A 24813-nucleotide genomic window follows, 5' to 3' on the forward strand; every position below is an offset into this window, starting at 1 on the left:
ACATCTGTAGTGATAATGAGTAAAATTGCATTACACCGCAGTAAAACAAAAATCAAGGGTTTTTTTTTTAAAAGCTAGTAGGCTGCCAGGAGAAACACTGGCCTTCTTGACAGGGTCAAGGGGGATTTTGTTTCTTTTTTAAAAAAAGTTGGATGCTCTGGAGAAACCTATAGATCTGGCAGCCAGCTGTCTTTTCATTATTATAGGGGGTCCATATAATTGATTTCCTTTACCATATGCTTTTTATCATTGCTATAAGAAACCAAGCACAATTATGTCAGGAAGATTAACAAAGAAGAAGCGGCAGCCACAGCTACCTACTCTGCTGAATGAATCAGGGGAACGTGGTGCAGGTCCTAGTGACCTCTAGGAATGTGCCTTTAATATTAACCAATGCATTTGTGCACTTCAGATTAGAGCAGTCATACATAGGCTCACACTCTCTGCCATGCCCTTAACCACCCTCTAACCTCTGGTTTACAGCAAATATGGATTAGCCAGACTTTGGAGAAAGAGCATGGGACTACAAGCATATTGACTTTTATTAGCTCTGAGATCTCCCACACTATTTATTATGTAGGTTAGTTCTGAGCACCGACCACTTCTAACCCTGGCAACATTTACGTGAGATTGAGAGACAATGCAAATCTCATCAGAAGGCCCAAGAGTTGGTCACACATTTTAAGCACCCCTTCCATAGCTGTCAACGTTTTCCTTTTTTTAAGGGAAATTCCCTTATTCCGAATAGGATTCCTTGCAAGAAAAGGGAAAAGTTGACAGCTTTGACCCCTTCCCCAACTTTTCGTTGTTGTTTCCAGAAGACCTCTTTATTGAGCACCATCCTAATTTGCCTGCACAAAATTTGTGGGGAGGTCCATGGTTTATTGAACATTCATTCTGAATTGTTGGCAGGGAGGTTAGATGATGTATCATCAAGCAATACAGTGGTACCTCGGGTTACAGACGCTTCAGGGTACAGACTCTGCTAACCCAGAAATAGTACCTTGGGTTAAGAACTCTGCTTCAAGATGAGAACAGAAATTGCGTGGCGGCAGCGGGAGGCCCCATTAGCTAAAGTGGTACCTCAGGTTAAGAACAGTTTCAGGTTAAGAACAGACCTCCAGAACAAATTAAGTTCTTAACCTGAGGTACCACTGTAGTTGTCCCACACTTTCCAATGAATTTTCCAGCTACTTCCCTTATTGGGGGGGGGGGGGACGACGACTGTGTGTGTGTGTGTGTGAGAGAGAGAGAGAGAGAGAGAGAGAGAGAGAGAGGGGGGCTGAATAAGAGCTCCAAGTCCAGAACTAATATGCTTTAGTGCAGAGGTTTTCCATCTTTTTGAGTCCATGGCTACCTTCTTTCTGCTGCACCCCAGTGGGCTCAGGAGCCCAGTTATGTCACCCCTTGCCTGCAGAGCTGGAAATCCCTCACCCTTTTTCAAACACCTTCCCTTGTAGAGTGTGCCATCAGCCTCCTCCCCTCTCCTTGGGAGTCCTCTGGGCAGCCACTGCTGCCTCCCCTGGTCCCTAATCTGCTCCCCCTGCCCCAAAGAGAGGTGCCTCCTCACACACCCCACAGGGGCATGAGACTTGTCTGTCCATTCCCAACAGCAAGGGTTGGTGGACTGTTTGCTTGCTCACTTTGAGGCCGTTTCAGCTCCTGGCAACCAACACCCCCTGGCCAACCCCAGAGGCATCATTTGCCTGTGGAGCTTGCAACAAACAGCTGTGCAAGCCTTTGGGAGGCAGAGACATGAGAGGGCATCAGAGGAGGGAAGGAAGGAAAGAGGGACAGAGGGTAGTGTTGCCCGCGGCACCCCTGACCATCATTTAAGGCACCCCAGGGTGCCACGGCATACTGGTTGAAAGCCACTGCTTTAGTGGTTAGAGTAGGATTGCCATATTTCCAGGGCTAAAAAAGTTTTTGGGCAATTGCTTGCTCGCTCCGCCAGCTGTCTACCACCCCCGAGCCCAAATCGTCCACACCAGAGCCAAAAACAGCCTGAACCACCCACTCTAGAACCCAAGACAGGGCCTGGGTCACTTGAGCCGATGCCCAAAACCGAGCTGCCTGCGCGCACACATGATTTTTTACCCCACCCAAAAAAACCAGGCATATGCTTAAAATTGAAAAAGCAAGCAAACAAACAAAAAAACCTGGATGGCAAAAGAGGACATGTCCATGATTTCCCAGCCATGTGGCAACCCTAGGTTAGAGTATTGGACTAGGACCTGGAGACCAGGGTTCAAATCAGGGGCAAACATTGGTAATCTTTGGTAATATGGCACCCTGAACAAGCCCAAAATTTAGTGCCTACAAACGGAACTTTTTGGTTTTACACCTTCTTGGGCTCAGTGTGATGTGCAGGGATACCACCTGCCCCAGTCTAAATGCAGCGGTATTCAAATACTTACTTAGCCATAGAGTTCACTGGGTGACTTTGGGCCAGCCACTGACTCTCAACTTAACCTCATGGGGTTGTTATGTGGATTAAATTTGGCAACAGGGAGCCATGTCCTCCACATTGAGCTTATGAAATGTGATAAATAAATCACATTTAACAGCACAACTTAATTTTCCTAGTAAGTAACTGAATCTGAGCCAAAGATAATGACGCTCCTCTTGTGCAAATGAAGTTTATTAGGGGGGAAATCTAGCTGGAATTCTACCCCAACTATTTCTTCTGCCCACATACATTTTGTTTTCTTGGAGAGAGAAGGAAAATATAGTTTGGATTTTTATTTTATTTTTTCAGCAGATAAATCATCTTCAGAGAAAGGGGTAAACACCACCTCACTGCATATATCCATTCAAAACTGTGGGCATCTGTAAGAAATAAACACACACACACACACACACTGCATATCAAGTTTGTCCACCGATAACACAACTTGCCCTTGGCTGATGGCAAAAGTGTTTTCTGGAGATGCAGAAAGTATTGGAGGTAGACTCTGCAATGCAGCATGGCCCATCAGCTGCACCAACCCTAACATCATAGCCCAAGAGTTTGAAGCCTTTGGCCCTCTGGGTATTGCTGAACTATACAACCTCATCATTTCCAGCAAGCATGTCCAATGAACAGGGATGGTGGGAGTTGTAGTTCAGCTAGTACAACTGAAGGGCTGAAAGTTTCACATTTTTTGTCTATGATGTCATAGGCAACTGCTATAGATTATAAAGGTAAAGGTAAAGGTACCCCTGCCCATACGGGCCAGTCTTGACAGACTCTAGCGTTGTGCGCTCATCTCACTCTATAGGCCGGGAGCCAGCGCTGTCCGCAGACACTGCCGGGTCACGTGGTCAGCGTGACAAGCTGCATCTGGCGAGCCAGTGCAGCACACGGAACGCCGTTTACCTTCCCGCTGGTAAGCGGTCCCTATTTATCTACTTGCACCCAGGGGTGCTTTCGAACTGCTAGGTTGGCAGGCGCTGGGACCGAACGACGGGAGCGCACCCCGCCGCGGGGATTCGAACCGCCGACCAAGCAATCGGCAAGTCCTAGGTGCTGAGGTTTTACCCACAGCACCACCCGCGTCCCATACTATAGATTATACACCCCCCCCCCCAAAAAAAAAAAATCCTGGTGACCAATAAATCAGATTGGCTTTTGGTGTAATAATCATTAATGTCCATGAAAACAAATGCATTTTTTAATCATGTAATGGTGCATCTGCAGTCTTAGAGCTGGTTGATTACTCTCTTCCTGCTCACCTCCATGTGCCAAGATGGGTAGAAACTTCAGTTTGCCTGAATACCATATATATTCCATATATACCATATATTCTCTTTCACTCTATGTCAGTCAATGCAATTAAATACACATGTAGCCTGTACTGTAATACACAGCTTCTCATGTTTGTAGCAGATCTATTATAGGTAATTCAGGTTAAAATAATTGAATGCTTCCAATTTTCCACAGGGATTGCTTCCTGAAGCTTACAAAAAGCATCCCAGAAAAAGAAAAAGTCAATGGATGACAGATAACCCAATCTGAGCTGTGGGGAAATGCTTAGGCAATATTCTCCTTGAATGGTCATTTGTTAAATTTTGGAATACTTTATGTGGAGCTTGGTCTGAATTCAAACTTTATGTTCTGTGACATGTACATAGTTTCTACTAACATGGCCAGTGAATTGTCCATAAATGTAGGCTCAGCAGCTCCTTAGCGATAATCAAACTTTCCATATGTTTCAGGTAGGGGGAGAAAATAAACAATAATCCAAATGTTAAAAGTGAATCTTGGTGATTTTTTTAAAAAAAACATTCTGATGATTTTGCCAGAATATTCATAGGCACAATATTTTAAAACAGAGCAGAGAAAACCCATGCCCTGCCAGATGTTATTGGACTCCAATTCTCTTCAGCTACATCCAACATGATGGGAGTTGTAGTCCGACATTTGTAGTCACTCCATTTACAAGGCTAAAACAGAATTGATTCTTGAGAAAGGCTGTAACATTTAGTAGATTAATTACATAATTAGAACCATTTTCCTACAGCAAAACTTTGTCCATAGTTAACTGGTTGGGCTGTCACTGATATATGCCTTATATCAATGATCTTAAGGCAGAGTTTAGATATGATGTCTATGTGTTAGTGGAGCGATTGTTTTATTTTGTGAGTCAGGGTGTGCCCTGGCAAGGGGGAGGCTGAAGACAAAAGGGACTCCTGACTCTTAAGATGTTTCAAAATGTGCTACTATGTTATTGTTTTGGAGATTTTATTGTTTTAGAGTGTGGCATTGTATTATACAGTCATACCTTGGGTTGAAGTAGCTTCGGGTTGAGCATTTTCGGGTTGCGCTCCATGGCAACCTGGAAGTAAAGGAGCGTGTTACTTCTGGGTTTCGCCGCTCGCGCATGTGCAGACGCTTAAAATAACGTCACACGCATGCGTGAAAGTGGCAAATCGAGACCTGTGCAGATGCAGACGCGGGTTGCGTTTGCTTCAGGATGCGAACGGGGCTCCGGAACAGATCCCGTTTGCATCCAGAGGTACCACTGTATTGAAGTTTCTCAGGTTCATAGTTTGTTATATACACATTATGGATGGAGTTCAGTGTCACACAAAGATGAATATTCTAACTGCACAAGCATAGCAGCATGGTTAGATAGAAGAATTCCCCTCTCCATACTGTTTTTGGGGTTCTCTCAAGCCAATACAATTTGGGGAGGCATGGCAGAAGAGAGGGGAAATGCCCCATTGTGCAAGCGGAAGCAGTATCGGTTGGGGTTCCTCTCTTTGTCTATTCTGGATTCCAGGGGGTCATCGCTAAACTCCCATCCCTATGTTCCCTGCTTAAGAAGTGTGTGTAATTACTATAGTCACTATGTCTCTCTCCACGATTCCCAGCCCAAAGCAACAACGAAAACTCAGCAACATTAATCCAGCTACCAATGACGATAAACTTTCTGCAGAAGCATATCCCTCTGAAGTAAGTATTTACTGATGCTGGGCTGAGAAAAGTGCCAACTTTATTAGAGCATTTGCTTTGCATTCAGGAGGTCTCGGGTTCAACCCCACAGCATCTTCAAGACCAGGGCTGCAGAAGACTCTCTGTCTTAGATTCTGCCCATCAGTGTAGACCAGTGTTTCCCAAACTTGGGTCTCCAGCTGTCTTTGGACTACAACTCCCATCATCCCTAGCTAGCAAGACCAGTGGTCAGGGATGATGGGAACTGAAGTCCAAAATAGCTGGAGACCCAAGTTTGGGAAACACTGGTGTAGACCATGCTAAACTAGATGGACCAACAGTCTGACTTTGTAGAAGGCAGATTCCTCAGTTTGCTCCTAACTGAGTAGAATATTATCTGTGGATGAGCAGGAAGCAGATCTGTGGAAATGCTGATGCTTGCTCTCCTAATCCCCCCCCCCCAACCATCATTTGGCAAATGGGAATCAGATAATATAGCAGAGAGAGGTACGCAGGCTGAAGAGACTAACTTGCAAACCACCCTTGTTGCTACAAGCGCGAGGCCAAGCATAGCAGTCAAGGGCAAATATTTAGGCAATGTCAGTTATCTGGCCAACGTGTGTATCAGCATATTAGTGTGGAAATCCCCATAAAGCTCTGTGGGAGGTTCAGCTTTGATCCTAACAGCACCTGCCAGCCTGCTGAGGCTTTCTGTTGCAGGAATCCCTGTCAGGGGGAAACAAGAGGGAGACGCTCACCTGGGGCTTTAATAATGCTCTTCTGAAAGCAAATGCTTCCTTCATTATTTTGAAAGCTGGGTGGGCAGGAGGCAGGAGAGCTGGGTGGCTATTAACCAAAGAGCCACAACATTTGGGGGGGGGGAATGGGGGCCAAGGGGAGAGAGGAGTGCAGGACTGAGGAGCATACGCTGGATAACTGAGGCATTCTTTTTAGCAGAAGTATCTGCCTGGTCCTCAGCACCACTACAATGTTTCAAGCATTCTTCTTCCTTTTTAACTCCACTCCAATTTGCTTTGGCTTTTTAATATACCTTGCATCACGTTTACTTGCACAGTATTCAAAATCCTCCTCCTTGTCCACTCGAGGCCTTCAGCCAGCAGAAATATTCCACATCTGCCACAACCTCACTTCCTCGGCTTGCACAAACATGTGCTTCTCTGAGTAGGATTCGTGATGTTGTTTTAAGCACCTGACATATTCCATCTATCTTCTTTATTTTTAATTATTTCTAGTCTATAGGGTGACCTAATCAAACAGGCTTCTGTCTGATGTCAGGGGTTCTTTTTGTACTTTAATCTGCTCTCATTTCTATATAATTCTCCTCTTTTCTCTCCCCCCCCCCCTTTCCCTCCTTGCTATCAAAGTATTTTCTTTAACAAGCCCATCAAGTAAAACAAAGTCTGCATTCTTGGATTCTAAGTCACACATAAAGTTTAAAGATGCTGTTTGTTCAGCGTTGACAGAAGCAGTCGGCTGTCCTAATTTACCTTCTCCATATGTTTTTATTAGAGCTGTGAGAGCAGGCAAAAACCAAGTGGGAGGACAGGCTCTCTAGTCTCTTTCTTTCCTTTAATATGAAAGGCTTTCCTACTCTTCAAGTTCATAAACTTCTCTGCAATTCAGCTTTTACTGGGAAAGAGATGGACCAGGTTTCCCTGTGACATTTCTGGTACCGCAGCTGGGAAAGGTCTGTCCACCAATAGCCACAGAAACAGCAGTGTTGGGAACTCGGAACAATCCTGAGGTAAACTCAAAGCTGCTGACAGGAATTTTAACCTCATCAGTCACTCTAGTGGAGCAAGGCCTGGCAGAGGAGAGAAAAATAGTGCTAGGCAACAGTGCTAGTCCCTGGTCTGCACGCCTGATGTGGCTTCATCCAGTGGAAAGGTGCATTTGTGTGTGAACTTGTGGGTGGTGGGAGACGTGGTATGTGCGGTGTGATGGCCGCTTGACCTTAAATGATGTAGAACATCTGAAGTAGTCAGCAGGGTTCAATTTTATGAAAATTTTATGAAAAATTATGAAAAGATGAAACATTGATCTGGTTCACACTACATGGTAAGCCAAATTATGGCTTAGCAGAACTGGATTTTGGAGAGCTCTGTAGCCAAGGTTTCCTGTTGGCTACCTGTCATTGTTAAGGAGGAGAGGGCTTAAGCATGAGCCTGGGTTCAGATGACCTACTAAGCCAAACATTGGCTTAGCTGCCTCACAACATGGAGCTTAAAGGATATGGGAAGAGCAACGGAGCTTCAGTCTCCTCTCTGGAAGTCTGCAAGCTCACACTAAGCTGTAATTTGGCTTAACATTGTGTAAAAATGCAACCATTGACATTCATGCCAACTGATACTGGCTTAAGCTAGCACCTGACTTTTGACTATTTTACTTTGTTGAAGATAATACAGAGCTTGTGGGGTCAAGAACTATTCCCAGTTCAGGTTTTGAATATTGGCAAGGAAATGTAGCTGCAATTGTAACTTGAAAATTGAGCTTTTAATAATTATATGTGAAAAGGATCAGCTGTCAGATTTGGGTTTGTGTCTGCTGAGAGCTCCTGTACTAATGACATTATAAATATTGGGCAACTGTTGCAAGTTGTCCAAACCTCAACCAAAAGATATCTTTTCTCTCTCCCAATAGACACAGTGTGAGAGTAATCACTGCCACCTTTGCATCATCAGGATTAAATATCTTGACTTTTCTCTCATTTTCCTTCCAGTAAGTGGTTGGGAAAATAAGCTAACTCTTATAAGTGAAAACATAAACAGAGCTTGTGGCATTCATAGATACTAGCATAAATAAGAAATCAAATATTTCACCAGGAAAATGGGACAGAATGCACAGATGGATGCAGGCAAAATAAATCCAACCAATATGGATATCTTCTGTATTCCACAGCATGTTTCTGAAATGTTGTGGTTTTGTTTTTCATTACAGATGCTCCATTCCAAATATTTAATAATAGCCTATTTTAAAACTAAACCTGAGCCAAATAGCTCTTGCCCACCTTTTGTGGGAAGGGGAAAGTGGAGGGGCATATTTGGTAACTTTCGGAGAATGAGAAAATCCTAAAAATGCTCAGGGGTGGATAATTTTACCTATAAAGATTAGATGACTAAGGGCGCTGCCTTTGAAGGTGACTTGGAAACTACAATTAATCCAGATTGCGGCTGCCAGACTGGTGACTGGGAGAGGCTGCTATATGGGAACATATAACACTGGCCCTAAAAGACTTACATTGGCTTCCAGCATAGAAGCCAACTCCAGGCAGCTGTGAGTGCTTGGGCACCCGCAATAATATAATTGGGGCACCCACAAAGTCAATGAAAAAAAGCCAGCAGGGAGAGAAGCAGTTCAGCTCCATCTTCCTCAGCCAGCAAGCAAAGCATCCTTTTCTGGGGGGTGGAGCTCGGATGTGGAGACAGAGTCTCTCTGCCTCTAAGTCCGAGCCCCTTCCCACGGAAAAGGGTGCCTTGCTGGCTGAAGAGGAAGAGGAGTCACTGCCAGCCACCATAATGCAGACATGCAACGTCACATGCACACGCCTGCATGTAGTGCGTGTGACGTCACCTGCACTATGTACAGGTGTGTGTGTGATGTTGCACGTCTGCGTGCTGTTGGTGGGCATTCACAATCCTGAGGGCAAGATGCTGACTCCCAGTATGCTTCCAAGCACAATTCAAAGTACTGCTGCTGGCCTTTAAAGGCCTAAATGGTTTCAGCCCTGTATACTTGAAGGAGTGCCTCCACTCACATTGTTCAGCCCTGGACGCTGAGGTCCACCTCTGAGGGCTTTCTGGTGGAACATCCTCCTGTGAGATGTCAAAGCAATAGCCAATTATATGAGCTTCTGTAGACATCTGAAGGCAGCCCGGTATCAGGAGGCTTTAAATGTCTCATGTAGCATGTGTTCTTTTACATTCTGTTGCAAGACACCCAGAGTGGTTGGAGCAACCCAATCAGATGGGTGGGGTACAAGTTAATAATGATGATGATGATGATGTTTGTGCATTTAGAAGTTTTAAAACTATTAAGTGGTTTAGAAGTGCTTTTAAAGAAATAGATAGTCAGTGGCAAAGATGCCAGGGATGACTTCTATTAGGGAGATCAGGGATAAATGGTCCAAGGAGAGAAGGAGATGTCTCATCTGCTTTCTTCCCTGTCCCAAGACAGAGGAAGAGAGCAGGCTAGGTGTGACTGGAAAACAACAGAAGCACTTCGGCAGACACTGCAGTTTTGAATGAGATACAGTGGAAGAGTGTTTGCTTTGAGCTCTGGGCTGTCTCTGGAGGTTCGATATAGGGTAGTGGATTTGGCTTCTGCAGTTTTTAAGCAGTTTGTTCAACCTGTATATTTGTAATAAACTCAAATATCATAAGCTTCCAGTGACTCATTCCAAAGGAAACTGAACACAGATAAATTATTGCACCTGGGACAATAGAACAACTGTAAATGGCTTTAAATGTGCATGAAAATTCAGGACCATATACAAGATAAGATCTGGTACCTTCAGTGAGAGAGGCAAGGTTTAAACAGAGGCAAATATTCATCTGGATTAAAAAGAAAATTCCCAGGCATGCTTATAAATGACATTTCATAGGCTATGATTTACACCTGTGCATCGGAGTGTAAAAGCAACACATGATAATAAAACCTTCATAGCCACCTCTTCTTTGCAAATATCTGTGGTACTCATCAACTTTAAGCAGAACTCACTCTTTTGTTTTTCTGATTGAAACAGAACTCACATGTTTGCAAAGTTGTATCTGTGCACACATGCACAAACAGAAAAGTTGACCCAGAAAGAACAAAACTGTGTGTATATGTTAAGAGGAATATAAGTTGAATGGTTAATGTCCATAATAAGTAGCCATTGTGTATATTCACCAGGCCTCGTGGAGAATGTGCACATTAACCTTCCATGAATAGGGAATCGTAAACATTTCCTGGTCAATATACAGTACATAATCCCCAACCTACCCTGGGAAGTGTGCATATCTCAACTGAATTTTCTAGATCCTCCAGCCATTATACATAATTGGGACTTGGAGAATGTGACATTTGGCTTAATTTGGTACATTCTTTTTTTTTTAAAAAAAAAAATAATTTTTATTAATTTTCCAATTTTAATACAAAACAATAGCAACATAAAAACTTCAACAAATGCAAACAAACACACAAATGTAATTTCTTAACCTCATTTTCATAAGCCTCCTTTCTCGAACTTCCCCATACCTCACCTTTTTTGCATCCTTATTTTAAAGTTTTTCAGCAACCCTTTAGTTAAATTTAAGCTTATTACTTTTCTCAATTTCTCCTTAAGTCATCCTGCTCACAACCTCTTTGAACTGTTGCCTTCGGGCAGAAGATATAGGACAATGAAAACACGAACCACACGCCTTCTGAATAGTTTCTATCCAAGAGCTCTGATTGCACTAAACAATGATCTCAGGGCCAGTTGTAAGAAATAGCAAGCAGTGAGTAGTAAGGAATGAGATAGGTTTTAGGTTATGCTATGTTTCTAATAGGTTGTGTTATATTCTGGATTATGTATGTTTTAATAGATTATGTCTGAATAGGATGAGAGTGTTGGAGATACGTGCAAATGTGTATGTGAATCCGGTCTTGGGTGTTTGATTTTCGTTGTTGTGTATACTGTGTATATACGGACAATGACAATAAATTTATCTAATCTAATCTAAACCATTTCAGCCGCAATTCTGCATCTTCCTTCCCAATGACATTTTAGCACTCCTCAATTTTGTAACAGTCCTTAAGGTATACTTTAAACTTCTTCCAGTCCTCCTCCACCGTCTCTTTCTCTTGGTCACGGATTCTGCCAGTCATTTCCGCCAGTCCCATAAAGTCAATCACTTTCGTCTGCCATTCTTCCAGTGTGGGTAGTTCTTGTGTCTTCCAATACTTTGCTAGAAGGATCCTTGCTGCTGTAGTGGCGTACATAAAAAAGATCTTATCCTTCTTTGACACCAATTGGCCGACCATGCCCAAGAGAAATGCCTCTGGTTTCTTATAAAAAGTACATTTAAGTACCTTCTTAATTTCATTATAAATCATTTCCCAGAAGGCCTTAATCTTTGGGCAGGTCCACCAAAGGTGAAAGAAGGTCCCTTCAGTCTCATTACATTTCCAACATTTATTATTGGGCAAATGATAAATCTTCGCAAGCTTAACTGGAGTCATGTACCACCTATAAATCATTTTCATAATATTTTCTCTTAGGGCATTACATGCCGTAAATTTAATACCGGTGGTCCATAACTGTTCCCAGTCAGCGAACATAATGTCATGGCCTATGTCCTGTGCCCATTTAATCATAGCTGACTTAACTGTCTCATCTATTGTAATCCACCTCAGCAACAGATTATACATTCTTGATAAATTCTTAGTATTGGGTTCTAACAGCTCTGTTTCTAATTTCGATTTCTCCACCTGGAAGCCAATTTTCCTGTCTTGTTTAAAAGTCTCCATTATTTGATAGTAATGGAGCCAGTCTCGTACCTTGGACTTTATTTTCTCAAAACTCTGTAATTTAAATTTGCCACTTTCTTGCTCTAAAATTTCAGAATATTTTGGCCATTTAGATTCCATATTAAGTTTCTTCACCTCCTTAGCCTCCATTGGTGATAACCACCTAGGAGTTTTATTTTCCAGCAAATCCTTATATCGAATCCAAACATTGTATAATGCTTTCCTGACAATATGGTTTTTAAAACCCTTGTGAACTTTAACCTTGTCATACCATATATATGCATGCCAGCCAAACCTATTGTCAAATCCTTCCAAGTCCAAAATGTCTGTATTCTCAAGAAGTAGCCAATCTTTCAACCAGCAGAAAGCTGCTGATTCATAGTACAGTCTTAAGTCCGGCAGGGCAACCCCCCCTCTTTCTTTTGCATCAGTAAGTATCTTAAATTTTATTCTGGGCTTTTTGCCCTGCCAGACAAATTTAGATATATCTTCCTGCCACTTCTTGAAACAGTCTAGTTTATCCACAATTTGTAATGTCTGAAACAAAAATAACATTCTAGGCAATACATTCATCTTGATCACTGCAATTCGGCCTAACAAGGAAAGCTTCAAATTCGACCATATTTCTAGATCTTTCTTTACCTCTGTCCAACATTTGTCATAATTGTCTTTAAATAAATTCACATTTTTAGATGTCATATTAATCCCCAAATATTTTACTTTCTTTGCCACCATTAACCCAGTTTCATTTTGAAAGCTCTCTCTTTCAGAGTTTGTTAAATTTTTTTCCAAAATTCTAGTTTTTTGTTTGTTCAGCTTAAATCCTGCCACCCAACCAAAAACTTGAATTAACTCTAAAACTCTTTTTGTACTAGTGTCTGGCTCTTGTAAAGTCAATACTAAGTCGTCTGCAAATGCCTTCAATTTATAATGTTTGGCTCCGACCTGAACTCCTTTTACCAGCTGATCCCCCCTGATCATATTCAACAAAACCTCCAGGACTGATATAAAAAGTAATGGGGATATTGGGCACCCCTGCCGTGTCCCTTTTTCTATAGAAAGTTCCTCAGTAACCATGTTATTTACAATTAACTTTGCCTTTTGTTCAGAGTATATTGCACCTATACCATTTTCAAACCTTTGACCTACCCCCATCCCATGGAGATTCTTCTTCATGAAATTCCAAGAAATGTTATCAAAGGCTTTCTCCGCGTCCACAAAAATTAAGACTGCCTTTGTATTAATATTTACAGTCAGCAGTTCCATTATGTCAATTATATTCCTTACATTATCTGATAAATGTCTTCCTGGGAGAAAGCCTGCCTGGTCCTTATGAATCTCCTCCACCAACACCCTCTTCAATCTTTTTGCTAAAATGTCAGCAAATATTTTGTAATCCACATTAAGTAATGATATAGGGCGGTAGTTCTTGATCTGATTTTTAATTTGGTACATTCTTTGGCTATTATGCATAATTCTCAGCAGGCCTTAGGTAATATGCATATCTCAAACGTAGTATGTATACATTCTCCAGGCAATGTGCACATTTTCCAGTCAGTATGCATAGTCTCTGAGAAACATGCCTCTCTTGTTCAGATGTGTACAATCTGCACCCCCTAGGCTGCTTCTGGTCAACTGACAAATCTTACATGGCCCACAACATACCCTCCCACTGATCAGCAGTGGGAAGAATGGTGTGGGGCTACACAAAACGATTCATTCTTTTCAGCAGTCCAGCTCCTTTTCATCACTCTGCTGTTCCCTAGTCAGCTCAGCAGCAGAAGTGGGATTTGCAGGCAGAAGAAAATGTAAAACCTTCCTTCTCTTCTTACACTTCTGATGAAAATTTCCCACTCCTGCACTGTTACGAAAGGAAAAGCTTAACAATGGCATGGTGTCAATCAACAGGGGAATTGCAGGGGACGGAAGATTTCACCAGTAGGTAAAAAAAAGAGAAAAAAAAAGAGCAGGGAGAGAAACAGTGTGGAATACATCTTATCCTATCCACCGCTGTTTCTGGCAGGGAGGATACAAATGAGATGAAGGAATCATAAACAGTATGCTCCAATTCCCGAATTAATTTTAGACCTTCTCCTTGTTGAAGCAGAATTCAAGCAGAGTGGAATGCAGGACAGAGTGAACCAACTGAATGAAGAGGAAGGAAAATGGGAGAAATCCATTATTCTCTCGCTGCAGAAATCATACGTCAGCAGTGCACTGTAAGTCAATACAGCGATGGAAATAGATCAGAAATATCCATTTTACTGGCAAGGATTCGTAGACCAGCCAAGTCAATATCTTTGAAAGCAATAATCTATCGAGTGCTTTTATAGAGGCCTATTAAAAGGAATTGGGGGCTATGCAGCAGCAGTGCCTGGTGACATTCAAACATTCCTTGTGCCTTTCCTGTGACCTAATACTGAGCATTCCTTGAAGAAAACTAAGAGAGTCACAACCGTGATGACTTTGGCAGCTAGGAGTGCCTTTTCCCAGCTACTGCTATAGCTCCATTTTGAACAGAAATAACTTGGCCACTGTATTCCATGCTCTGTTAACGTCCTCTTTCCATGGGGCTGCGCTTCAAAACGACTCGGAATCTCTAGTTGGTTCACTGTGCAGGTGTTAAAGCCCCAAAGGACTCAGACCCCAAATACCTGAGAGGTCTCCTCCTCCCCTACATACCCTCTCAGGTGCTGAGATCAGCAGAGGGGGCCCTCTTGGTTGTTGCACTGCCCTCAAAAGCTCACGGGCTGCAGACATACCTCTTTACCCAGGCTTTTGTCCCCTTAGGTGTATATTTTTAGAACTAAATTTATTCTAAGTTGCTTTAGACTGCTACCTTAGGGTGAAGGGCAGGTAAATGATGATGAGGGTTATGATATGGCTGCAATCCTATCTGTACTTACCTGGGAGTAAGTCTCACTGAAATCAGTTGGAGTTACTTATGTGTAGATATCTATATGGAATTCTGCTTTGAAATAGATACAGTAATAGAACACTTTAGAGCCGCTGAAATTGTTAATACACTTCCAGTACATGCCATAAAAAAATAAGAGTGACCTCTTGTGGTCAGTTCAACACATGTCAGTTCTACTCTTTCATATGAACTAATGAGTCCAATTGCCTACGTGGAAGAAAGTCTGTCCTCTGCTTTGATGCTGTGGAACGGATATAATTCAATGTATGTAAGACCTTCTCTCTCGCTCTCTCTCCCCTTGGTTTATGGTCATTAAGTATTATGTATGCATTTATACCCTGCTTCTTTCAAAGCTCAAGACAGTTTGTGAAATACATAGAAGCCAATGCAAAACAAACAAAACAAACGAAAACACACACCCATAAGCTAACTCCCGACATACAATTAAAAAAAAGCACCAAAATTATTACAGGACCAAGATTCCCCCCCCCCCGACAATAAAAGTAGTGCTATCCCACTCCTCAAGTAGAGTGGTAAGGTAGAATTTGCAGGGGGGGGTTAAAAAGGGGGGGAAGAGAAAGTCAGGTTGTACATTAATGCACCCTAGAAATGAATACAGTGGTACCTCGGGTTACATACGCTTCAGGTTACATACGCTTCAGGTTACAGACTCCGCTAACCCAGAAATAGTGCTTCAGGTTAAGAACTTTGCTTCAGGATAAGAACAGAAATCATGTTCCGGCGGCACGGCAGCAGCAGGAGGCCCCATTAGCTAAAGTGGTGCTTCAGGTTAAGAACAGTTTCAGGTTAAGAATGGACCTCTGGAACGAATTAGGTACTTAACCTGAGGTACCACTGTACAGGAAATGTTCTTATACCATGTCAGATTATTTGTCCATCAAGTTCTATGTTGTCTGCTGTGACTCACTGTGATTGTCCAGGATCAACGGCAGAGGTTTTCCCCACCGCATTCCACCTGGAAACGCCAGGGATTGAAACTGGGATCTACCTACCTCCAGAGATCTATTCCGTCTTCTCAGGAGTTCATTTCATATTTGTGAGGTTGCAATGGAAAAGGCTGTATATCTGGAATATTGTGATGCCAGTGAAAATGTTCACGATATCTTATATCTAGCTAGGGGCCATACTTTTGTGGCAGCAAGCATTTCTTTGTTTGCGTGGGGAATTTTGCATCTGTGCTATTTCCCTACCTTATTAAGTAGCTGGGCTACACAAATGTAGCCCCAGTAAACACTCTTAAACTTTTCAGAGTGGAAGGTTATGGAGATGCTTTTATTTCTCCTTGTTTTCTTCTTGTTACCAAACAGCTGGTTGGTCATATTCAGAGTATCTCACCAAGGCTACATGCACATTGATTTGGATTGTCACTCACCAAAGTAATGCTTATATTCTGAGTAAATCTGATCGTTTATGGTATGCTGCTCTATATGCAGCTGATATAGAAATTACGCCTTTCCTGAGACAAAGTTTAAAAAACAAACAGCAGAATCATAGACTTGGCAATACAAGCTGATTTAGATATTTTACTTCTTTTGAATTAATTTTTCTGTCCCCTGGTTACATTGAATGTAGTTGTAGTTAATATTTCATATCAATTGCTTTACAGGATTTCTAAGCAAAATGCACCAGATCTCAAGTGTGGTCCATTTAGCTTTGCTGTCATATATTGTGAAATTGTACTATATCCATTTAAAACCATAAACACACACACACACGAAAACAATCTTCAAAGTGGAGGGAAAGGAGTAGCAAACCATATTTTGATTGATTTTCTGCTAGGATTCAAAGAAGAGTCAAACTGAAAAAGAAAACAGGTATTACAGAACATATGTTCATAAATGGCTAATTTCAGTGACAGAGCGGTGGACTGAGTAAATATAGAAGGGATTTATTATAAAATTCTTTAGTGTTGTTGGCAAAAGAAGCAAACTGCTGGGCAATCTTATATCACCAAAATCCAGGAAATAGCACAAACACCAAACCACTATATTTTCAATGACAATAATGAGAGAAGCTTCACCATTGGTTGGCATCGCCACAAATGGCGCATGTTGGCATGTTCAGGAGCATGAATGATAGATCTGCTGCTCAGGGTTTATAATTATTTGATCAAATCCAGATTGTGGAACCTGGAGGGACATCAGACATCTTTGCAAAAGGAGTGAAAGAGAGAAGGGGATCTATATCTTCACAGTGATTGAGTGTATTGGTCCCTTGAGTGTGCCTAGCCACACACTGTCGATTGCTGCAGGGAGTCTGTATTTTGTTTTCTTTCTGTGGGAGATCTTTATTGCTTGATACATCAGTGTGTGTTTAAGTGTTCATGCAAAAGAACAAATGTTGGCAATTGTTGCTGCGTGCAGATGGGAGCTAAATCAACAATTTCCATTTCCTTCCATAAAGAAAACTAAACACCCAGCTTAGGAAAATTGCATTGTTCGTTTAAATTAACCATTTGTGTGCTGCACACCTAGTCCAGGAAAACATACAGACACAACTTTCTTTACACATGTCCTGCTTATATTACATTACTGGAAAATTATAGCGCTCCCCTCTGCACATATTAAAGTATAACAGAAATAAATTGTGCCTATCTATTCTGCCTTAGAGCAAATGGGAGAATCACACATCTGTTATGTTCCTAGGCTAGGCTTCCTATCAGTCTGGTAATTAGTGAGGAGAAGGTGGATGGGGAATTTTTTTTAAAAAAAGTATGTCAAAAATAATGATTGAGTGAAGAGCAAAAACAATTTGCTACATTCAATTAGCATTGCTTTTTAGTGGTAGGTGATACAGAGATTTACATGAGATGCTTTGTTAAGATCTTAATAGAAATATTAGGGGTACAATCCATTTAACACTAAACTCTTATATGCCGTTGACAAGGTCAGCTGGGATATTTTGCTGCTTGCGCAGAAGCCCCCTCTGCTGTTCCTTCTGGGGGCCTCCAGTTATTCTCTTCTGTTGGTGAACAAATCTGCCCTTTACATCCCTAAACTAATCTTCTGCCTCAAGGAGTCATTATCTCATTCTAAAATCAGTGATAGCACAGGGCTGCATACTTCTCTAATATTTGTACAATTTTGATTCAATTCTGTCCTTTGCAGCAGTGAATTCATGACATGGTCATTGTCTAGTTTTACTTATTTAAAAAGTCATGAAATCATGTCCAAACCATTATTTAAAAAATCAGTGTGAAAAAATATAAGGATTTCCCACATTAAAATATAAGAGTATTAATATGGTACTTCAAGGTATAGCAAAGTCTGCATATAAAAGAAATGCATTTTAGAAACACTATTGACATCTATGCAATGTGACAAAACCCAAAAATGACTGTGAATGCACCACTATGTATATTTATTTGAAAATAGATGCCATTGAACCAAGGGAGACTTACATTTGCAGTGGATTAGTCTGTAAAGCTATTTAATAAAACAAAATCATTCACAAAGGTCCTAAATAATGAAAATGCATGGGAAAATTTGACAAAATATTCACAATTCAATGATTCTATATTTCAAATATACACAACTCTGTGCAACAATCAGAGTCCACATTTTGTTCATTCACATCAAATATAATCCACATAATACACAACATAGAGCACATGCCTCAGACAAGTCTATACAATAATAAGTTATGTATCCAAGTTAAACTAATTACCAAATGAATATATATTTGGAATGTTATCTTTTCAGCTGGAGGGAATAGAGGCTGTTTTTTACATGAGATCTTTGCATCTGTACATAATTATGCACACGCACATACAATTACATATGCTGATAACTTAGCTGTGCAGTACACCACTATTTTAAATAAATACTGGTCTTCAGTGTAATTCAGAGATTATTATGAAATGTTCTAGCTCTCTTAGTTTTTGAGACTTTGTTCTTTATCCTTGCCTCCAAGATTTTTATGTTTTTAGTATCCGTGGTGAGTTTAAGGGCTCACCCAGGCTTGCTCTTGTTTTGTGACGAATCTGAGTGGTTTTGCTCTTGTCGCATCACTTTCCCTCAGAAATCCCACTCTTTAGCGATAAATAGGCACAAACGTCAATCTGGAGAAAACTCGATTGATGTTTGTGCCGATTCAGCTGTAAAGATCAGGTATCCCTGGGGGGAAGCAGCGAGGCAAGGGCAATTCTGGATGAGCCAAAAGTGAATCTCATTTATTTAAGCTGACTTGTGATTTTATTTGTTGTTGTTGTTTAGTCGTTTAGTTATGTCTGACTCTTCGTGACCCCATGGACCAGAGCACTCCAGGCACTTCTGTCTTCCACTGCCTCCCGCAGTTTGGTCAGACTCATGTTTGTAGCTTCGAGAACACTGTCTAACCATCTCATCCTCTGTCGTCCCCTTCTCCTTGTGCCCTCCATCTTTCCCAACATCAGGGTCTTTTCCAGGGAGTCTACTCTTCTCATGAGGTGGCCAAAGTATTGGCGCCTCAGCTTCACGATCTGTCCTTCCAGTGAGCACTCAGGGCTGATTTTCTTAAGAATGGATACGTTTGATCTTCTTGCAGTCCATGGGACTCTCAAGAGCCTCCTCCAGCACCATAATTCAAAAGCATCAATTCTTTGGCAATCAGCCTTCTTTATGGTCCAGCTCTCACTTCCATACATCACTACTGGGAAAACCATGGCTTTTACAATACGGACCTTTGTTGGCAAGGTTTTATACTTTATACTATGTGATTTTATACTTTTTAATATTTTGTTCTTATCAAGCTTTTCCTCACTTACCACTATATTCAAAATGGTGGTCCTTAACATAGGCAACATTGAGAACTAGGCAGTTTAAATGGTTGAGGCTTTTCCCTCTTACTCTTAGGCGGCCTAGTCTTCAAGAGTTCTTGCACTCCAAAACTAAGAGATTTATCATGATATATCCTTTGATGGTAATAGTTCCTTTGATCCTAAGAGGTGAAGACATTGAGTTGAGTACACAGTATGAAGAAGGAATGGGTATTGAAAAAGCAGGAAGGCACTGATTGCAGGAAAAAGGAAGGAAGGAAAGATACTTTCAGGATGGGGGTGGTAAGAAGTGGGGGGGGGATGATTCAGTTATCTTTTAAATATGAACTTACTAAATTAGCAATTTCCGAAACAATATGTGAACGGAAACACAGCCATCCTTTGAAATTCACACTTTTATGAATTTTGTGAGGCAGTTCTCAAGCTAAGCAATGTGTATAAACATGCATATACCGGTATGTGTGCATATGAATGTACATATTAGTGAAAGTAACCTACAACAATGTATATTTGTCAAAACTACGTGCAAAAATGTGTATATTAGGAGAAATTAAAATGCTAAATAATTTTCGCAAGGATTTTCCTTTAAAAAAATCGCAAATGGCTAAAGAATTGCAAACTGAATTTAATATTGGGAAAAGGAAGAATTGAGAGAACTTATAATTGTTGGCTGGTCCATCCCTACTTCAGGAGCATGGGAGAGGGGAATCATTGAGCTGAATGTGTTTAGAACATAGTCTCATAGTCTCTCCTTGGGGGCAGTCTGAAACTACCAATTCTATACACTGTTGCCAAAATAACATTTGAAAAATTGGATGACAAAATGGACAAAAGAGTGGTGGAAACAGTTTGAAAACAATGTACCCTGGGGCATTTGATTACAAGGCAGAGAAAGCAGGTGAGATCAATGTCACACCCACAGGCTTCTCTTTTCTTTCTTGTACCTTGCTGTGCCCCCCCCCCCAAAGCTGCTCCAGAAGGTTCCACAACTCCTTCCACCTCAGCAGCTAAACTAAAAAGCAGAATTACCAGTCATTTTGCTCAGGTGGGACCCAAGGAAGGTGACCTACTAACCAAACCCAAGGAAGTGGAGGACACTACAACTGCTGAGAAAGGCACAACATTAAAAAAGAATTCTTTCCCAACAACAGTCTGCTCAAATCTCTCTCACAAGAGACCTCTATCATCTGAGGACTCTTTCCGGATATGCCAATGGTAGAATCATTGTGAGGTTTGGGATCCCACTTTTGAGATTTGGGGGCAATTGCTGGGAAGAATCTCAGCCTGGAAAATGAAGAAAAAGAAACAACTTTAATGGGTATTGTGAATATCTTATATTTCATAGCATCTTTCTGAAGCATCCATTTTGTCATTTATGCCACAATTAAGAAAACATTTAAGTTACAATTCCCTTTAAGTAAGATAATCTGTGTTACAATTTTCCCCTCATCCAGTAGCAGAGGTAGTGACTGAGGTTTGAGTATCCAGCCTAGCAAGATGTATTTGGAACAAGAAACCAGGCTCCAAGAACGAGTGTTACAATAAAGCTTGGCTTTATGGAGCCCCAGTCTCTTTCTGAGAGTTCTTCTAAAGGACATGGCCCTCGCAGAAATTGGGATTGTTTTTCTTGGAGCAGAAGGGCAGCTCTTAAACATAGATTTGTGTCACAGAGGCTCATGCAATATTCCAGGAATAGAGCCTTCAAGAAAAAGAAAAAGAAACTTGGGGGGACAGAATACCAATTGAAAAACTAATGTTAGACATACACCCTGCCAATCTGCCTGCAGAATAGAGTTTTAGCATGAAAACACATCTTGATCCCTGTATCGATGATTCAGTTATATTCTTTTACATGGATATACAGAGAAAAGAACACTAGGAAAGAACATCCCAGACACTTGATATCTGGGGTGAATAGACCATGTGGTGAGCAATTTACACAGACTTGAGCAAAAACCTATTTATTCCCGTACTCCAAAATTTGGTGGATAGCTATAGTCTTGTTACTTTATCTTATAATATTGCAAGCTGAGATGTGGTTTAAAAAGATTTCTTTTTTCATTTTGAGAAGAGTTTGTTATCATTTGTCTTCCTGATATGTGAATTACTGTTCCTGTTTGGGGAAGATTTTCATCATGAAGTTCAATGGGGTTGGGGGCCTCGTGAGCATTTGACAGATGCGAGCTGGTTGGAACACTTACTATTTTTGTCAATTTCAAAAGGATAATGTGCTGTGAATTAATAGACCTTCTTAATTCCACTTTTACTGATTCTAAGTGTTTGGCATGAAGAATCCATCTCCCTAATTACAACTAATATTTACATTCTGTTCAAGAATGCTCAGGCATCATTTGGCAGGAACTGAGCTCTGCCGTAGAACTTCTGAATAATAACTGTACAAATTTTACACTGCCAAATGACTGTGATACTCATGCAAAGTGTTATTAAAAATAATGTTTTGGCCCATCACATGGAACTTGGAAATTCCTTCTGCTACCCACATTGTGAATTAAAAGATGGAAAAACTATGTTTGCAGGTATCTTTCTTAATGAAAGTCCTTTTCAAATTATATCTAATAATACATAAGCACATTACAAAAAGGCGTCTCAACTTACAAATTGTCCTTATTGTGAATAGGGTAGATTACATTTGTCTTCCAGCTAAGACATTTGGCAGCTTCTTTAATTTTGAATAGCTACCATTTGGTGTCTATGATCATCAGCCTGTTAAGGCCAATTTGGAAATCCCTATTGGAAAGGAACAATTTACTATTAACAGCATGCCAGGGATGATTGACTTAGAAGTAGTTTGCATGACTAAAGCGGAACGACTACATGACAGATCATATTAAGATATTACTTCATTCTGAGCCTATGTTACAGTAGCATAATATTATTTTGAATCTCAGGAGTGCTAAATCTGATACTTAGACCTTTTATAGCTATAGAGCTCAAAACTCATTGCTTTGTTCCTACACAGGGCTGGGAGATGTATGAGTATACAAGAAGGAACTTTCCAACACCAAGCCCAGCCTGCTTCTCAAACCAGCACATATTCCCTGGGGCTCTGTGTGTAGTACCATGGGACACCTACCTAATACCACTGAATCAGTGCCCACGCCAAAAAGAAAGAAAAAAAAAAGTCATATGAAGGAAAGCAAACCCCTTTCATTCTTGCCTCCAAATCAACATTAAAGGCACACAAAAATTGGTTGGAAATTTGGCATAAAAAGGCCCCTTTTTATGTCTTCTGTTTTAGACCAATTGCCTGCAAAATGCTAGGAGGGATGAAATCATCATACCTTTTTGTTGTTGTTGTTGTTTAGTCGTGTCCGACTCTTCGTGAAACAGTAACGGCTGCTTTATGGGAAAATTGCTACAGCTATTCTTCTGAAAATTGGCAGGATTCGTGCCTTCAGTAAGAGCAATCTTGCCTGCAAATTTCATTACATTCTGCCAAGAAATAAAAAGTTATAGTTTAAATCTATCTATGTATCTATGTATCTGTCATCTATCTATATGAAAATTTAAAGGTGGCTACTGCAAAAGCCCTGAAATCTGTTTGCCTGTAATTTGGATGACTTTATCTACGCTGGAGGGATTACTATGCCTTCTTCATGTAATTCTCTCAAAAGCAAAAAGATTCATAGGAATATTTTGATTTCCCAAGCATAAAAAGTGGAAACCAAGTCTCATTTTTTCCAAAGTGTATTCAGAACCCAAGCTAAATTGGGTAGCCCCTGAAGCACTTCAGACCAAAGTGGACTGTTTCATGAAACTTCAAACTGGTGTCCTAACCAACTTTTGGAGTTGATGCATTCCCCTAATTTTAGGGTTTGTTTGTTAGATCGGGTAATGAAGACTATTATTATTAAATTTGACTAGAGCTAGCCTATGGTGACTCGTGGGGTCAGCCCTGATGGAGTTCATTCCTCTGCTGCCGTGAAGCAATGTGGCCAAGGAAACTCATTCCTCCCTCTCCATGCCGGGCACCCAGAGGAAGAAATAACCCACCACCTCAGAGAGAGGCGGCGCCACTGCCCATTCCTTCTCTGATGGGCAATCACAGCATGGGAGAGGGGAGCGCTGCCGCCTCTCCAACACTTCCGCCCCTCGGCCAGACCTGAGTGGAGCAGCAGCTGCTGCTGCCCATGTCCCAGCCCCAAAGGCCAGCCCAGGCACAGCCTCACTCAATGAATGAAGTATAGTGGGGGCGCCTGGTTGTGCCCTCTCAAAAAATGTGCCCGGGGCAAGGGCCCCCCAGGGCCCCCTACCCCCACTATGCCACTGACTTTGCTTGTCTTGATCTTTGGTCACCAAACTCTCATTCTGAGACTGAGATAGTTTAGGAAGTTGCTTATGAGAAACCAATACTACCCAGCCAGATTTCTGATATAACCAAGCTGCCTGACTTTTTAAAATGCAACTGGCTGTATCCCCTGTAGGTGGAATATTTGCAGAGTGGCGCCAATCTTTATAAATTATAATTCACCCTCAAACCATCAATTTAATTAATGCTCTGGCGAGGAGTGCTGTGATAATCTGCCAGTTTCAATTTCTGAGACAGATATTGTTGTTCCACTGGTGTGGACAAGTACTTCACACCCTCTTTATGCCAGATTTTATCTGATTTAATTTTCATAAGGGGAAAAAATGTATTTGTTGGTGGCTGGCGGTGTATTCCTTTTTGCATGCTGCTCAGAGAGGCGGAAAGTGCATGAAGTTAGATGTGCAAGCTCAGAGAATTATACATGAATCCTGCAAAGAGCAGTGGTGAAACTGACAGTGTAAGCAATGCATAGCAATTTAGAATCATAGAATCATAAAATTGTAGAGTTGGAAGGGACCCCGAGTGTCAATGTACTCCAACCCCTTGCAAGGCAGGAATCTCAACTAGATCATACATCACAGATGGCCATCCAACCTCTGCATAAAAACCTCCAAGGAAGGAGAGTCCACCACCTCCCAAGGGAGTCTGTTCCACTGTCAAATAACTCCTATCATCAGAAAGTTATTCTGGATGTTTAGTTGGAAGCTCCTTCTTGTAACTTGAAGCAATTGATTCAGGTCATAGCCTTTAGAGCAGGAGAAAACGAACTTGCTCCATCTTCCATGTGACTGCCTTTTAGATATTTGAAGATTTATATATTAGCATCCTAACTCGAACAGCTCGACCAAATGCAGTCAGAACCT

General features: G+C 41.3%; 1 long non-coding RNA gene across 1 annotated transcript in view; it reads right to left on the reverse strand.

Annotated features, from left to right (window-relative positions):
• Positions 1-23940, reverse strand: part of LOC307209738 — a 38664-nt gene extending 14724 nt beyond the window's left edge. Inside the window, exons 1-2 of the long non-coding RNA XR_013835736.1 lie at positions 23913-23940; positions 15857-15929 (exon numbers count right to left, since the gene is read on the reverse strand). This is a non-coding gene — a long non-coding RNA (uncharacterized lncRNA). The remainder of the gene's footprint in view (positions 1-15856; positions 15930-23912) is intronic.
• Between the last annotated feature and the right edge of the window lie 873 nt (positions 23941-24813).

Source organism: Podarcis cretensis (genome assembly GCF_951804945.1).
Source record: "Podarcis cretensis genome assembly, chromosome: 2".
In the NCBI taxonomy this organism is placed as follows: domain Eukaryota; kingdom Metazoa; phylum Chordata; class Lepidosauria; order Squamata; family Lacertidae; genus Podarcis; species Podarcis cretensis.